The sequence below is a fragment of the Balaenoptera borealis genome (genome assembly GCF_965194805.1).
Source record: "Balaenoptera borealis genome assembly, chromosome: 5".
NCBI lineage: Eukaryota > Metazoa > Chordata > Mammalia > Artiodactyla > Balaenopteridae > Balaenoptera > Balaenoptera borealis.
In genome coordinates this window covers 106,293,684-106,311,595 of record NC_138862.1, presented here as the reverse complement: position 1 = coordinate 106,311,595, position 17,912 = coordinate 106,293,684, and positions in this window count along the sequence as shown.

The following is a 17,912-nucleotide window of genomic DNA, read 5'->3' as shown; positions in this document are numbered from 1 at the left end:
ACGTTTAGAAAACACACTATGGCTGCTTAACGGGAAAGGTGAGGTGGGGTGATGCATAAAACAAGGGTTTCAAATTAGCTCACATACCGTTCCATAAACCCAATATGTAATAGACAAGACCTACTCCTTCCTCAGTGAACTGGACTCAACACCTCCTATTCAACGCACAAGAATATATCTGACTAGTAAGAATCTTAAAACCTATGTATGATTATCTCTCTGTAAGTGAGTCAAGTGGGTGTAAAGCGGCATAAACACAGCAGTGAACAGCAGCTAAACCCCATCATAAAAATCAATTACTTTTCAAAACCCATGAAACAAAGACAGTGAAAGAGAGAGAAATTCTTACAAAATTCGTTCAGGGGCTGTGATGCAACCTGGATTGACCATACCTAGACACACAGCTGGAGGAGACATAAAGGTGGACACTCTTGGGCTTGAGAGGTTTGGTGAGGTTGGGTGAGCAAACGCAGACCCTTTAAAGTAATACTGCATGGTACCCATCCCATGGGTCCCAAAACTCCAGGTTCAAGGGCATCTTCCTACATCGAAAACATGCATGAGAATGCAAGAAGATGGTACACCGTGTGATCGGGAAAGGATTCTAAAACTCACCTCATTTCTCATCTCCTTGTGCTCGGGTTCGCCATTCCAGCCGCTTTACTAGCAATCTCCCTACTCGGAGAATCAGCACCTTTAACCTCCAGTTCCGTACAGGTTGCAATTTGTCCTGAGGATGAACGGGAAGAGGGGGAACCAATGAGAGACTAGCTCTAGGTGTTGAGACAGGCACAGGTCACTCTATTTTCCCATCAGGAAGAAGAATTAAACACAGGCTCAGCCGGCCCCCCGGAACCAGAATAGGGCCTGAAGCAATCCTGCGCTTTTGCGGCCAGCTCCCACAAAAGCGAGTTGAAAAATGGAGATCAGGGGCACTGAAATTCACAGACCTGCAGAGTTATAAATGATAACTCTCGTCCACAAATATATTGAGGGAAGGCACCGAAGAGGATTTGAAAGCAAGGCAGAATTGCAGGAAACAGATTTCAGGAGGTAGATTCGAATCGCCTTGAAAGCACATTAAAAGGGGCAAAACGTCGACAATGATGACCTTGTCCAAAAAGGGCGTATGCCTTTTTTCCTGAATATATTCAGGAAAAAACGCTTATGCCCTTTTTGGCCAACCAATCAACCTGGAAAGGAAAATCAGCACTACACAGAAGGCTCGCTTCCCATCGGTCAAAATGGCCATGCTGAAAAATGTGTAAAAACCAGAAATGCAGGACAGGCCATGGAGAAATGGGAGCCTTGCTACGCTGATGGGCGGGATGTAAATTGCCAACAGCCACTCTGGACAAGTGTATGGTGTGTCCTGAAACATCTAAAAAACACAACTTAGAGAGTATAGGGCACTTCCACTCATGGGCGTATAAATTGGGAAAACTAAAAATCAGCAAGACACAGGCACCGCAAAGCTTAGGGCTGCTCTGTTGACAAGAACCTCCACTTCATTACACCTTAAATATCCAAGGAAAGAGAAAATGGATAAAGAAGTTGTGGTCCTTATGTACAATGGAATATCACTCAGCCGTGAAATCAATGTCATAAGGCTAGTAGCAGCATGATGAGTGGATTTAGGTACGACGATTCTAAGTGAAATAAGTCACACAGAAAAAGACACTTATCATAAGATATCACTTATAGAGGGAATGTAAAAACCGTTACACTTGAACTGAATTACAAAACAGAACAGAGTCACACGTTTAGAAAACACACTATGGCTGCTTAACGGGAAAGGTGAGGTGGGGTGATGCATAAAACAAGGGTTTCAAATTAGCTCAGATACCGTTCCATAAACCCAATATGTAATAGACAAGACATACGCCTTGCTTAGTGAACTGGACTCAACACCCTCTATTAAAATCCTATTTAAAAACCCATGAAACAAAGACAGTGAAAGACAGAGAATAATAATAAATAAATTACAAAAAACCCCAACAAAGATTGTGAATGAGACAGAAATTCGTACAGGGTTCGTTCGAGGGCTGTGAAGCAACCTGGATTGACCATACCTAGACATACAGCTGGATGAGGAATAAGGCTGGACACTCTTGGGGCTGAGAGTATTGGTCAGGTTGGGTGAGCAAGCACAGACCCTTTAAAGTAAAACTGCATTTTACCCATCCCATGGGTCCCAAAACTCCAGGTTCAAGGGAATCCCCCTACAGAGAAAACATGCATGGGAATCCTAGATGATGGTACACCATGTGATCTGGAAAGTTTCTAAAATGCTCCTCATTTCATATCTCCTGGTGCTCGGGTTCACCATTGCAGCCGCTTTACTAGAAATCTCCCTACTTGGAGAATCAGCACCTTTAACCTCCTGCTTCGTACAGGTTGCAATTTTTCCTGAGGATGAACGGGAAGTGGTTGAACCCATGAGAGACTAGCTCTAGGTGTTGGGACAGGCACAGGTCACTCTAATTTCCCATCAGGAAGAAGTATTAACCACAGGCTCAGCCTGCCCCAAGGAACCAGAATAGGGCCTTAAGCAATCCTGCGGTTATGCGGCCTCCTCCCAAAAAAGCCAGTTGAAAAATGGAGCTCAGGGACACTGTAATTCACAAACGTGCAGAGTTATAAATGATAATTTTCATCCAAAAATATATTGAGGGAAGGCAACTAACAGAATTTCAAAGCAGGGCAGAATTGCAGGAAACTGATTTCAGGAGGTAGATATGAATCGTCTTTAAAGCACATGAAAAGCGGCAAAACGTCGACAATGATGCCCTTGGCCAAAAAGGGCGTATGCGTTTTTTCCTGAATATATTCAGGAAAAAAGGTATACGCCCTTCTTGGCCAACCAAGCAAGCCGGAAAGGCGAATCAGCACGACAAAGAAGTCTCACTTCCCATAGGTCAAAAGGGATATCCTAAAAAAGTATAAAAACCAGAAGTGCAGGACAGGCCAGGGAGAAAAGGGAGCCTTGTTAGGCTGATTGGCGAGATGTAAACTGCCAAAGGCCACTCTGTAGAAGTGAAGGGTGTTTTCTAAAACATATAAAAAACACAGCTATAGAGCATAGGGAACTTCCACTCATGGGCGTATAAAATGGGAAATCTAAAAATCAACAAGACACGGGCATCCCAAAGTTTATGGCTGCTCTGCTAACAACAACCTCCACTTCGGTACAGCTAAAATATCCCAGGAAAGAGAAAACTGGATAAAGAAGTTTTGGTACTTATGTACAATGGAGTATCACTCAGCCATGAAATCAATGTCATAAGGCTAGTAGCAGCATGCTGAGAAGATTTAGGTACGATGTTTCTAAGTGAAATAAGTCACACAAAAAAAGACACTTATCGTGAGATATCACTTATTGAGGGAATGTAAAAATCGCTACACATGACCTGAATTACAAAACAGAAGAGAATCACACATTTACAAAACACACTATGGCTGCTTAACGGGAAAGGTGAGGTGGGGTGAGGCATAAAACAAGGGTTTGAAACTAGCACAGATACCCTTCCATAAACCACATATGTACAGACAAGCCCTACTCCTTGCTCAGTGAACTGGAATCCATCCCCCCTGTTCAACGCACAAAAATATATCTGACTAGTAAGAATCTTAAAACCTATGTATTGATATCTCTCTGTAAGTGAATCAAGTGGGTGTAAAGCAGCATAAACACCACAGTGAAAATCAGCTAAACCCCATTATAAAAATATATTTCAAAAAAAAAAAAGACATCAAAGACATTGAAAGAGACAGAAATTCTTACAGAGTTCGTTCAGGGGCTTTGAAGCAACCTGGATTGATCATATCTAGACCCACAGCGGGATGAGACATAAGGCAGGACATTGTTGTGGCTGAGAGGATTGGTGAGTTTAGGTGAGCAAAGGAAGACCCTTTAAAGTAATACTGCGTTGCACCCATTCCATGGGTCCCAAATTTCCAGGATCAAGGGAGTCCTCCTACACCGAAAACATGCATGGGAAACCCAGATGATGGTACACCGTGTGATCTGGGAAGGTTTCTAAACTGCACCTCATTTCACATCTCCTAGTGCTCGGGTTCACCATTCCAGCCGCTTTACTAACAATCTCCCCAGTTGGAGAATCAGCACCTTTAACCTCCTGTTTTGTACAGGTTGCAATTTGTCCTAAGGATGAACGGGAAGAGGGGGAACCCATGAGAAAATAACTCTAGGCATTGGGGCAGGCACAGTTCACTCTAATTTCCCATCATGAAGAAGAATTAATCACAGGCTCAGCCTGCCCCCCGGAACCAGAATAGGGCCTTAAGCAATCCTGCGGTTTTGCAGCCAGCTCCCGAAAAAGCCAGGTGAAAAATGTAGCTCAGGGGCACTGTAATTCACAAACTTGCAGAGTTATAAATGATAACTCTCATCCAAAAATATATTGAGGGCAGGCAATTAACAGGATTTGAAAGAAAGGCAGAATTGCAGGAAACAGATTTCAGGAGGTAGATACGAATCGCCTTTAAAGCACATGAAAAGCAGCAAAACGTCGACAATGATGCACTTGGACAAAAAGGGCGTATGCGTTTTTTCCTGAATATATTCTGGAAAAAATGCATACGCCCTTTTTGGCCAAACAACCAAGCCGGAAAGAAAATCAGCATGACAAAGAACTCTCACTTCCCATCGGTCAAAAGGGCCATCATAAAAAAGTGTAAACACTAGAAATGTTGGACTGTCCAGGGAGAAAAGGGAGCCTTGTTAGGCTGAATGGATGGATGTAAACGGCCAACGGCCACTCAGGAGAACTGTATGGTGTTTCCTAAAACATCTAAAAAACACAGCTAGAGAGCATAGGGCACTTCCACTCATGGGCGTATAAAATGGGAAACCTAAAAATCAACAAGACACGGGCACCCCAAAGTTTAGGGCTGCTCTGTTTAAAAGAACCTCCACTTCGTTACACCTTAAATATGCCAGGAAAGAGAAAAATGGATAAAGAAGTTGTGTACTTATGTACAATGGAATATCACTCAGCCATGAAATCAATGTCATAAGGCTAGTAGCAGCATGCTAAGTGGATTTAGGTAAGATATTTCTAAGTGAAATAAGTCACACAGAAAAAGACACTTATAAGATATCACTTATAGAGGGAATGTAAAAACCGCTACACATGTCCTGAATTACAAGACAGAACAGAATCACACATTTAGAAAACACACTATGGCTGCTTAACAGGAAAGGTGAGGTGGGGTGAGGCATAAAACAAGGGTTTGAAATTAGCACACATACCGTTCCATAAACCACATAGGTAACAGATAAGCCCTACGCCTTGCTCATTGAAATGGACTCCACACCCCCTATTCAATGCACAAAAATAAATCTGACTAGTAAGAATCTTAAAACCTATGTATTGATATCTCTCTGTAGGTGAATCAAGTGGGTGTAAAGGGGCATAAACACAGCAGTGAAAATCAGCTAAACCCCATTATAAAAATAAATTTCCAAAAAAAACCCAACAAAGACACTGAAAGAGAGAGAAATTCTTACAGAGTTCGTTCAGGGGATTTGAAGAAATCTGGATTGACCATATCTACACCCACAGCTGGCTGAGACATAAGGCTGGACCCTCTTGGGGGTGAGAGGTTTCTTGAGGTTGGGTGAGCAAATGAAGACCCTTTAAAGTAATACTGCGTGGTAGCCATTCCATGTGTCCCAAATCTCCAAGATCAAGGGAATCGTCCTACAGCGAAAACGTGCATGGGAAACCCAGAGGATGGTACACCTTGTGATCGGGAAAGGTTTCTAAAACGCACCTCATTTCTCATCTCCTGGTGCTCGGGTTCGCTATTCCAGCTGCTTTACTAACAATCTCCCCACTTGCAGAATCAGTACCTTTAACCTCCTGTTTTGTACAGGTTGCAATTTGTCCTGGGTATGAACGGGAAGAGGGGGAACCCATGAGAGACGATCTCTAGGTGTTGGGACAGGCACAGGTCACTCTAATTTCCCACCATGAAAAAACATTAACCACAGGCTCAGCCTGCCCCACGGAAACAGAATAGGGCCTGAAGGAATCCTGCGGTTTAGCGGCCAGCTCTCAAAAAAGCCAGTTACAAAACACAGCTCAGGGGCACTGTAATTCACAAACCTGCAGAGTTATAAATGATAACTCTCGTCCAAAATTATATTGAGGGAAGGCAACAAAGCGGATTTGAAAGCTAGGCAGAATGCCAAGAAACATATTTCAGAAGGTAGATACGAATCGCCTTTAAAGCACATGAAAAGCGGCAAAACGTCGACAATGATGCCCTTGGCCAAAAAGGGCGTATGCGTTTTTTCCTGAATATATTCAGGAAAAAACGCATACGCCCTTTTTGGCGAACCAAGCAAGCTGGAAAGGCAAATCAGCACTACAAAGAAGTCTCACTTCCCATCGGTCAAAAGGTCCATCCTAAAAAGTGTAAAAACCAGAAGTTCAGGACAGGACAGGGAGAAATGGGAGCAAAGTTAGGCTGATGGGCGGGATGTAATTTCCAATGGCCACTCTGTAGAAGTGTATGGTGTTTTCTAAAACATCTAAAAAACACAGCTAGAGAGCATAGGGCACTTCCACTCATGGGCGTATAAAATGGGAAAACTAAAAATCAACAAAACACAGGCACCCCAAAGTTTAGGGCTGCTCTGCTTAAAAGAACCTCCACTTCGGTACACCTTAAATATCCCAGGACAGAGAAAAATGTATAAAGAAATTGTGGTACTTATGTACAAAGGAATATCTTTCAGCCATGAAATCAATTTCATAAGGCTAGAAGCAGCATGATGAATGGATTTAGATAGGATGTTTCTAAGTGAAACAAGTCACACAGAAAAAGACACATTATAAGATATCACTTATGAAGGTAATGTAAAACTTGCTAACCATGACCTGAATTACAAAACAGAAAAGAGTCACACATTTAGAAAACACACTATGGCTGCTTAACGGGAAAACTGAGGTGCGGTGAGGCATAAAACAAAGGTTTGAAATTAGCACAGATTACATTCCATAACCCAAATATGTAACAGAAAAGACTTACACCTTGCTAAGTCAACTTTACTCAACACCCCCATTAAACGCACAAGAATATAGTTGACTAGTAAGAATCTTAAAACCTATGTATTGATATAGCTCTGTAAATGAATCAAGTGGGTGTAAAGCGGCAAAAACACAGAAGTGAAAATCAGCTAAACACCGTTATAAAAATAAATTACTTTAAAAAACCCATGAAACAAAGACAGTGAAACAGAGAGAAATTCTTACAGAGTTCGTTCAGGGGCTTTGAAGCAACCTGGACTGACCATATCTAGACCCACAGCTGGATGAGACATAAGGCTGGAAAATCTTGGGGCTGAGAGGATTGGTGAGGTTGGGTAAGCAAACGCAGACCCTTTACAGTAATACTGCGTGTTACCCATTCCATGGGTCCCAAATCTCCAGGTTCAAGGAAATCATCCCACAGCGAAAACATGCATGGGAAAACCAGATGATGGTACACCTTGTGATCTAGAAAGGTTTCTAACATGCACCTCATTTCACATCTCCTGGTGCTCGGGTTCACCATTCCAGCCGCTTTGCTAACAATCTCCCCACTTGGAGAATCTGCACCTTTAACCTCCTGTTTTGTACAGGTTGCAATTTGTCCGGAAGATGAACGGGAAGTGGTTGAACCCATGAGAGACTAGCTCTAGGTGTTGGGACAGGCACAGGTCACTCTAATTTCCCATCAGGAAGAAGAATTAACCACAGACTCAGCCTACCCCATGGAACCAGAATAGGGCCTGAAGCAATCCTGCGGTTGTGCGACCTCCTCCCAAAAAAACCAGTTGTAAAATGGACCTCAGGGGCACTTCAAATCACAAAGCTGCAGGGTTATAAATGATAACTCTCGTCCAAATATATATTGAGGGAAGGCAACGAAGAGGATTTGAAAGCAAGGCAGAATTGCAGGAAAAAGATTTAAGGAGGTAGATACGAATCGTCTTTAAAACACATGAAAAGCGCCAAAACATCGACAATGATGCACTTGGCCAAAAAGGGCGTATGCGTTTTTTCCTGAATATTTTCACACATTTAGAAAACACACTATGGCTGGTTAATTGGAAAGGTGAGGTGGGGTGAGGCATAAAACGAGGGTTTGAAATTAGCACAGATACCGTTCCATAAACCACATATGTAACAGACAAACCCTACTCCTTGCTCAGTGAACTGGACTCCACACCCCTTATTCAATGCACAAAAATATATCTAACTAGTAAGAATCTTAAAACCTATGTATTGATATCTCTCTGTAAGTGAATCAAGTGGGTGTAAAGCCGCATCAACACAGCAGTGAAAAGCAGCTAAACCCTGTTAAAAAAATAAATTACAATAAAAACTGAAAAAATACAGTGAAAGACAGAGAAATTCGTATAGATTTCGTTCAGGGGCTGTGAAGCAACCTGGATTGACCGTATCTTGACACACAGCTGGATAAGACATAAGGCTGAACTCTCTTGGGGGAGAGGATTGGTGAGGTCGGGTGAGCAAAGGCAGACCATTTACAGTAATACTGCGTGGTACCCATTCCATGGGTCCCAAATCTCCAGGTTCAAGGGGATCGTCCTACAGTGAAAACATGCATGGGAACCCCAGATGAGGGTACAACATGTGATCTGGAAAGGTTGCTAAAACGCACCTCATTTCTCATCTCCTTGTGCTCGGGTTCGCCATTCCAGCCGCTTTACTAGCAATCTCCCTATTTGAAGAATCAGCACCTTTAACCTCCTGGTCCGTACAGTTTGCAATTTGTCCTGAGGAAGAACGGGAAGAGGGGGACCCAATGAGAGATTAGCTCTAGGTGTTGGGACAGGCACAGGTCACTCTATTTTCCCTTCAGGAAGAAGAATTAACCACAGTCTCAGCCTGCCCCCCAGAACCAGAATAGGGCCTGAAGCAATCCTGCGCTTTTGCGGCCAGCTCCCAAAAACGCGAGTTGAAAAATGGAGCTCAGGGGCACTGCAATTCACAAACCTGCAGAGTTATAAATGATAACTCTCATGCACAAATATATTGAGGGAAGGCAACGAAGAGGATTTGAAAGCAAGGCAGAATTGCAGGAAACAGATTTCAGGAGGTGGATTCGAATTGCCTTTAAAGCACAGGAAAAGCGGCAAAAGGTCGACAATGATGCCCTTGGCCAAAAAGGGCGTATGCGTTTTTTCCTGAATATATTCAGGAAAAAACGCATACGCCCTTTTTGGCCAACCAAGCAACCTGGAAAGGCAAATCAGCGCTACGAAGAAGTCTCGCTTCCCATCGGTCAAAAGGGCCATGCTGAAAAAAGTGTAAAAACCAGAAATGCAGGACAGGCCATGGAGAAATGTGAGCCTTGATACGCTGATGGGTGGGATGTAAATTGCCAACAGCCACTCTGGACAAGTGTACGGTGTGTCCTGAAACATCTAAAAAACACAGCTTAGAGAGCATAGGGCACTTCCGCTCATGGGCGTATAAATTGGGAAAACTAAAAATCAGCAAGACACAGGCACCGCAAAGTTTAGGGCTGCTCTGTTGACAAGAACCTCCAGTTCATTACACCTTAAATATCCCAGGAAAGAGAAAAATGGATAAAGAAGTTGTGGTCCTTATATACAATGGAATATCACTCAGCCATGAAATCAATGTCATAAGGTTAGTAGCAGCATGATGAGTGGATTTAGGTACGACGATTCTAAGTGAAAGAAGTCACACAGAAAAAGACACTTATCATAAGATATCACTTACAGAGGGAATGTAAAAACCGCAACACTTGAACTGAATTACAAAACAGAACAGAGTCACACGTTCAGAAAACACACTATGGCTGCTTAACGGGAAAGGTGAGGTGGGGTGATGCATAAAACAAGGGTTTCAAATGAGCTCACATACCGTTCCATAAACCCAATATGTACTAGACAAGACCTACTCCTTGCACAGTGAACTGGACTCAACACCCCCTATTCACCGCACAAGAATATATCTGACTAGTAAGAATCTTAAAACCTATGTATGATTATCTCTCTGTAAGTCAGTCAAGTGGGTGTAAAGCGGCATAAACACAGCCGTGAAAAGCAGCTGAACCCCATTATAAAAATAAATTATCTTTAAAAACCCATGAAACAAAGACAGTGAAAGAGAGAGAAATTCTTACAAAATTCGTTCAGGGGCTGTGATGCAACCTGGAATGACGATGTCTAGACCCACAGCTGATTGAGACATAATGATAGACACTCTTGGGGCTGAGAGGTTTGGTGAGTTTGGGTGAGCAAACGCAGACCCTTTAAAGTAATACTGCGTGGTACCCATCCCATGGGTCCCAAATCTCCAGGTACAAGGGCATCTTCCTACATCGAAAACATGCATGAGAAAACCAGAAGATGCTACACCGTGTGATCGGGAAAGGATTCTAAAACGCACCTCATTTCTCATCTCCTTGTGCTCGGGTTCGCCATTCCAGCTGCTTTACTAGCAATCTCCCTACTTGGAGAATCAGCACCTTTAACCTCCTGTTCCGTACAGGTTGCAATTTGTCCTGAGGACGAACGGGAAGAGGGGGAACCAATGAGAGACTAGCTCTAGATATTGAGACATGCACATGTCATTCTAATTTCCCATCAGGAAGAAGAATTAACCACAGGCTCAGCCTGCCTCCCAGAACCAGAATAGGGCCTGAAGCAATCCTGCGGGTTTGCGGCCAGCTGCCAGAAAAGTGATTTGGAAAATGGAGCTCAGGAGCACGGCAATTCACAAATCTGCAGAATTATAAATGGTAACTCTCGTCTAAAAATTTATTGCGGTAAGGCAAAAAAGAGGATTTCAAAGCAAGACAGAATTGCAGGAAACAGTTTTTAACAGGTAGGTTAGACTCGCCTTTAAAGCACTTGAAAGTCTGCATAACGTCGACAGTGATGCACTTGGCCAAAAAGAGCGTCTGCGTTTTTTCCTGAATATATTCTGGAAAAAACGCAGACGCTCTTTTTGGCTAACTAAACAAGCGGGCAATGCAAATCAGCAAAACAAAAATGTCTCGCTTCGCCTTGGTCAAAAGGCCCATCCTGAAAATGTGTAAAAGCCAGAAATGCAGGACAGGCCATTCAGAAAAGGGAGCCTTGTTACCCTGATCGGCGGGATGTAAATTGCCACCGGCCACTCTTGAGAAGTGTATGCTGTATCCTAAAACATCTAAAAAACAGAGCTACAGAGCATACAGCACTTCCCCTCTTGGGCGTATGTCTTGGGAAATCCAAAAAATCCACAGGACACAGGCACCCCAAAGTTTAGGGCTGCTGTGTTTAGAAATGCCTCGATTTGGGTACAACTTACATGTCCTTGGAAGGAAGAAATGGATAAAGAAGATGTGGTACTTATGTACAATGGAATATTACTCAGCAATTAAATCAATGAAATGAAGCCAGTGGCAGCAACTCGTGGAGACTGAGGTACGATCATTCTAAGTGACATAAGTCAGACATAAAAAGAGACTTATTATAAGGTATCACTTGTAGATAGTATCTAAAAATGTCTACACATGAACGCAATCACAAAACAGAAACGGAGTCACACATTTAGAAAACACACTTATGGCTGCTAAAGGAGAAAGGTGGGGTGGGGTGATGCATAAACCAGGAGGTTGTAATTAGCAGAGATACGGTTCCGTAAACAAAATAGTTATTCGACAGGACCTACTCTATAGCTCAAAGAGCTGGACTCAGCACACTGTTGTCACCGGAAAAGGATATATAACACTGGTAAGAATCTGTAAAAGAATTCATTGATGTCTCTCTTTAAGTGAATCAAGTGGATAGATGTAGAGCAGGAAGAAACACAGTATTGAAAATCAGCTATACCCCATTATAAAATTAAATAACAAGAAGAAAATAAAGACAGTGAGAGAGAGAGAAATTCTTACAAAATTTGTTCAAGGGCTGTGATGCAACCTGGACTGACCACATCTAGACACAGAGCTGGATGGGCCCTAAGGCTCTACACTCATTGGTCTGAGAGGCTTCGTGAGGATGGGACAGCAAATGCAGCACTTTTAGAGTAATGCTGCCTGGCCCCCATTCCATGGGTCCCATATCTCCAGGTGCAGGGGACCCTTCCTACAGCTAAAACATGCATGGCACATCCAGAGGATGGTACACCGTCTGATCGGGAAGAGTTTGGAAAAGTCACCTCATCTCCACGTCTCCTGGTATTTGGGTTCCCCAGCTCCTTTCCTTAGAGTCTCTCCACTTTGGGAAGGCAGCACACTCAACAGCCGGTTTTGCACGGCTTGGAATTTTCCAGTGAAGAAGGGGAATGGGGGAATGGAATGAGACACAAGCCTTAGATGTTTGGACAGGCATATGCCACTCTAGTTTCCTACCTGGAAGAAGAATTTCCCTATCCTTCAGGTGCCCCAGTAACTGGAATGGGTCTATAGAAACCCTGCCCCTTTGTGTCTGCTTCCCTAAACAAGTTGAAAACCGGTGCTCAGGGGCACTGCAATTCACAAACATGCAGGGTTGTAATTGACACCTCTAATGGAGTCATTTCTTGAGCCAAGTATTCGTAAAGGCCTTGTAAGCAAGGCAGAATTGCAGGAAAGGGATTTCAAGAGGTAGTTTGCACTCGACATTAAAGCACATGCAAAGCTGCTGAACATCGCCAATGATGCAGTTTGCCAAAAAGGCCATATGCGTTATTCCTTAATATATTCAGGAAAAACCCTTACTCCATTTTTGGCCAACAAAACAGGCGGGCAATGTAAATTAATACTACAAAGAGATATCACTTTGCACCAGTCGGAATGGCCAACCTCACAAACTGTAAAACCTGAAATGCAGGACAGGGCCTGGAGAAAAGGGAACCCTGACAAGCTGATGGTGGGAATGTAAATTGCTAACAGCCACTCTGGAGAAGTGGGTGGTGATTCCTTAAAAATCTAAAAACCAGAGCTTCAGAGCATATAGCGCTTCCACTCCTGGGCCTGTATCTTGGAAAAAACGTAAACTGACAGGACCCAGGCACTCTAAAATTTATGCAGCCCTGTTTACAAGAGCCTCTACTCAGAAGCTACCTAAAAGTCCTTGGAAGGAAGAATGGATAAAGAAATTATGGTAGGAGGCAGGGGCAAGATGGCGGAAGAGTAAGATGCGGAGATCACCTTCCTTCCCACAGATACAGTAGAAACACGTGGAACTGCTCCTACAGAACACCCACTGAAAGCTGGCAGAAGACGTCAGACCTCCCAAAAGGCAAGAAAATCCACACGTACTTGGGTAGGGCAAAAGAAAAAAGAAATAACAGAGACAAAAGAATAGGGACGGGACCTGCGCCAGTGAGAGGGAGCCGTGAAGGAGGAAAGGTTTCCACACACTAGGAAGCCCCTTTGTGGGCAGAGACTGCCGGTGGCAGAGGGAGGAAGCTTCGGAGCCACGGAGAAGAGCGCAGCCGCAGGGTTGCGGAGGGCAAACCGGAGAGATTCCCGCACGGAGGATTGGTGATGAGCAGCACTCACCAGCTCGAGAGGCTTGTCTGCTCAGCCGCCGGGGCGGGCGGGGCTGGGAGCTGAGGCTCCGGCTTCGGTGCTAGCCAGGACGGAGTCAGGGAAAAAGTCTGCAGCTGCCGAAGAGGCAAGAGACTTTTTCTTGCCTCTTTGTTTTGCGGCGCGCAAGGAGAAGGGATTCAGAGCGCTGCCTAAATGAGCTCCAGAGACGGGCGCGAGCCGCGGCTATCAGCACGGATCCCACAGCAACAGGGGCGCAGAGGGAAAAACGGAGAGATTCCCTCAGAGAGGCTCAGTGCCGAGCAGCACTCACCAGCCCGAAAGGCTTGTCTGCTCACCCGCCGGGGCCAGCGGGGGCTGGGAGCCGAGGCTCGGGCTTCGGTCGGATCGCAGGGAGAGGACTGGGGCTGGCGGCGTGACACAGCCTGAGGGGGGTTAGTGCGCCACAGCTAGCCGGGAGGGAGCCCGAGAAAAAGTCTGCAGCCGCCGAAGAGGCAAGAGACTTTTTCTTGCCTCTTTGTTTCGCGGTGCGCAAGGAGAGGGGATTCAGAGCGCCGCCTAAACGAACTCCAGAGACTGGTGCGAGCCGCGGCTATCAGCATGGACCCCAGAGGCGGGCGTGAGCCGCGGCTAACAGCGCGGAACCCAGAGACAGGCGCGAGCCGCGGTTATCAGCGTGGACCCCAGAGAAGGGCAGGAGACGCTAGGGCTGCTGCTGCCGCCACCAAGAAGCCTGTGTGCGAGCGCAGGTCACTCTCCACACCGCCCCTCCCGGGAGCTGGTGCAGCTCGCCGCTGCCGGGCTCCCGTGTTCTGGGGACAACTTCCCCGGGAGAACGCACGGCGCGCCTCAGGCTGCTGCAATGTCACACTGGCCTCTGCTGCCGCAGGCTCGCCCCACATCCGTACCCCTCCCTCCCTCCAGCCTGAGTGAGCCAAAGTCCCCGAAGCAGCTGCTCCTTTAACCCCGTTCTGTCTGGGCAGGGAACGGACGTCCTCAGGCGACCTAAATGCAGAGGAGGGTCCAAATCCAAAGCTGAACCCCGGGAGCTGTACGAACAAAAAAGAGAAAGGGAAATCTCTCCCAGCAGCCTCAGAAGCAGCAGAATAAAGCTCCACAAACAACTTGATGTGCCTGCATCTGTTGAATACCTGAATAGACAACGAATCATCCAAAATTCACGAGGTGGACTTTGGGAGAAGGATATATTAATTTTTCCCCTTTTCCTTTTTTTGTGAGTGGATATGTATATGCTTCTCGGTGAGATTTTGTCTATATAGCTTTGCTTTCACCATTAGTCCTAGGGTTAGGCCCGTCCGTGTTTTTTTTTTTTTTTACTTAAAAAAAAATTTTTTCCAAATAAACGTTTTCTTAATATTTTTTTCCTTATTTTCTATTTTTAGAAATTAAAAAAAATATTTTAATAAGGTTTTTCATATTTTTTATTTTAAAAAACTAATTTTTTTTCTTAATAAATTTTTTTAATTTTTTTTCTTATTTTTTATTATAAAAAATTAATAAATCTATCTTTAAAAATTAAAAAAAAAATTTTTTCTGAATACATTTACTCTTAATAATTTTTTTCATATTTTTTATTATAATAGCTTTATTTTATTTTATTTTATCCTCTTTCTTTCTTTCTTTCTATTATTTTCTCCCTTATACTCTGAGCTGTGTAGATGAAAGGCTCTTGGTGCTCCAGCCAGGCATCAGGTCTGTGCCTCTGAGGTGGGAGAGCCAACATCAGGACACTGGTCCACAAGAGAGCTCCCAGCTCCACATAATACCAAACGGTAAAAATCTCTCAGAGATCTCCATCTCAACATCAAGACCCAGCTTCACTCAACGACCAGCAAGCTACAGTGCTGGACACCCTATGCCAAACAACTAGCAAGACAGGAACACAGCCCCATCCATTAGCAGAGAGGCTGCCTAAAATCATAATAAGCCCACAGACACCCCAAAACACACCACCAGACGTGGACGTGCCCACCAGAAAGACAAGATCCAGCCTCATCCACCAGAACACAGGCACTAGTCCCCTCCACCAGGAAGACTACACAACCCACTGAACCAACCTTAGCCACTGGGGACAGATACCAAAAACAACGGGAACTACGAACCTGCAGCCTGTGAAAAGGAGACCCCAAACACAGTAAGATAAGCAAAATGAGAAGACAAAAAAACACACAGCAGGTGAAGGAGCAGGGTCAAAACACACCAGACCTAACAAATGAAGAGGAAATAGGCAATCTACCTGAAAAAGAATTCAGAATAATGATAGTAAAGATAATCCAAAATCTTGGAAATAGAATAGACAAAATGCAAGAAACATTTAACAAGGATGTAGAAGAACTAAAGACGAACCAAGCAACGATGAAAAACACAATAAATGAAATTAAAAATACTCTAGACGGGATCAAAAGCAGAATAACTGAGGCAGAAGAACGGACAAGTGACCTGGAAGATAAAATAGTGGAAATAACTACTGCAGAGCAGAATAAAGAAAAAAGAATGAAAAGAACTGAGGACAGTCTCAGAGACCTCTGGGACAACATTAAATGCACCAACATTCGAATTATAGGGGTCCCAGAAGAAGAAGAGAAAAAGAAAGACACTGAGAAAATATTTAAAGAGATTATAGTTGAAAACTTCCCTAATATGGGAAAGTAAATGGTTAATCAAGTCCTGGAAGCACAGAGAGTCCCATACAGGATAAATCCAAGGAGAAACACGCCAAGACTCATATTAATCAAACTGTCAAAAATTAAATATAAAGAAAACATATTAAAAGAAGCAAGGGAAAAACAACAAATAACACACAAGGGAATCCCCATAAGGTTAACAGCTGACCTTTCAGCAGAAACTCTGCAAGCCAGAAGGGAGTGGCAGGATATACTTAAAGTGATGAAGGAGAAAAACCTACAACCAAGGTTACTCTACCCAGCAAGGATCTCATTCAGATGTGATGGAGAAATTAAAATATTTACAGAAAAGCAAAAGCTGAGAGAGTTCAGCACCACCAAACCAGCTTTACAACAAATGCTAAAGGAACTTCTCTAGGCAAGAAACACAAGAGAAGGAAAACACCTACAACAACAAACCCTAAACATTTAAGAAAATGGGAATAGGAACATACATATCAACAATTACCTTAAATGTAAATGGATTAAATGCTCCCACCAAAAGACACAGACTGGCTGAATGGATACAAAAACAAGACCCATATATATGCTGTCTACAAGAGACCCACTTCAGACCTAGAGACACATACAGACTGAAAGTGAGGGGATGGAAAAAGATATTCCATGCAAATGGAAATCAAAAGAAAGCTGGAGTAGCAATTCTCATATCAGACAAAATAGACTTTAAAATAAAGACTATTACAAGAGACAAAGAAGGACAGTATATAATGATCAAGGGATCGATCCAAGAGGAAGATATAACAATTGTAAATATTTATGCACCCAACATAGGAGCACCTCAATACATAAGACAAATACTAACAGCCATAAAAGGGGAAATCGACAGTAACACAATCATAGTAGGGGACTTTAACACCCCACTTTCACCAATGGACAGATCATCCAAAATGAAAATAAATAAGGAAACACAAGCTTTAAATGATACATTAAACAAGATGGACTTAATGGATATTTATAGGACATTCCACCCAGAACCAAAAGAATACACATTTTTCTCAAGTGCTCATGGAACATTCTCCAGGATAGATCATATCTTGGGTCACAAATCAAGCCTTGGTAAATTTAAGAAAATTGAAATCGTATCAAGTATCTTTTCCGACCACAATGCTATGAGACTAGATATCAATTACAGGAAAAGATCTGTAAAAAACACAAACACATGGAGGCTACACAATACATTACTTAATAACGAAGTGATCATTGAAGAAATCAAAGGGGAAATCAAAAAATACCTAGAAACAAATGACAATGGAGACACGACGACCCAAAACCTATGGGATGCAGCAAAAGCAGTTCTAAGAGGGAAGTTTATAGCAATACAAGCCTACCTCAAGAAACAGGAAACATCTCGAATAAACAACCTAACCTTGCACCTAAAGCAATTAGAGAAAGAAGAACAAAAAAACCCCAAAGCTAGCAGAAGGAAAGAAATCATAAAGATCAGATCAGGAATAAATGAAGGAAACAATAGCAAAAATCAGTGAAACTAAAAGCTGGTTCTTCGAGAAGATAAACAAAATTGACAAACCATTAGCCAGACACATCAAGAGAAAAAGGGAGAAGACTCAAATCAATAGAATTAGAAATGAAAAGTGAGAAGTAACCACTGACACTGCAGAAATACAAACGATCATGAGAGATTACTAGAAGCAACTCTATGCCAATAAAACGGAC